Raw genomic sequence first — 1,110 nt, 5'->3', positions numbered from 1 at the left:
GTTGAGGGGGAGGAAGGAGGGCTGGGGGGGGGGTAGGGGTATAATATCTGAAATGTAAATACACAGAATATTCAATAAAATTGAAAAAAAAAGAGTAAATCATGAAATTAGAAAGAGACCACAAAACAGAACTGGTTTTGAGGAAGTTCGGTGATCAAATATGTTTTATGAGAAATATGAGAAAGTACAAGAATGAACAGAAAGGAAGAGGGTCAAAAACAAATTATGTATGAAAATACCAAAAATATAAACTACCACTTTGTACGTTAATTTAAATGAATTAAATCTGGGTCAAACTGAAGCTAGAAAATAGTATGCAAGTTACCTTATAAAAGAAATTACATTGTTTCACATAAAATGTTAAAAAAAAAAAACAGCCATGTATCAATTTTTAAAAATGTGCTTGGATGACATGTTTTTTAATAATAAGTTTCAAATTTTTTCCTTTCAAGTTTAATTTGGAAGAAGTTAGAAACAACTTTTGAAAGACAAAGATCCTGGAAACTGTGGATCTGGGATATATGTTCAAATGGACATGGGATAAACATCTATCTCCACTGCTTTTTTTAAGGTAACAAACTGTTAAGCCCTTAATTTCCAATGAATACACAGAGCAGTATTTTGGAAACCAGAAAAACTCTCAAGATTTATGTATTTAACTTCCAATTTTGTTTTGAAGCAAAAATTTCCAGACCTTTCTAGAATAATTCTACAATATATAAACAAATAATCCCAACTGAAGAAAGTTTGCTAAAATATAATCAGGCTGTTGTCTTACAGATAGCAATGTAAACCATCAGAAATTGTATCAGTCTTTCTAAATGACTGGCCTTTAAAAATCATATCAGTGTAAGATAAAATTCAGTTTTAAGATCTACAAAACACACAATGACAAAAATACTAACTACTTCACCACAGTTAGAAACAGACGACCCAGCTTAAGATCTGCCATCTACAAAATGAATATATCAAGTTAACAGATAAAAGTATTACTCAGACCAGCTACAGACGAAGCATATTATTTGTGTACCTTCCAGGTTCATTACTATAGCTGCATTTCTAAAGTACCAAGAACTCTCAGATTCAGACCGAATAACAGCATTTGGCCAG

The sequence above is a fragment of the Micromys minutus genome (assembly GCF_963924665.1).
Source record: "Micromys minutus genome assembly, chromosome: 6".
NCBI classification, from domain to species: Eukaryota; Metazoa; Chordata; class Mammalia; order Rodentia; family Muridae; genus Micromys; species Micromys minutus.
Note: the sequence above shows the minus strand (reverse complement) of the source record.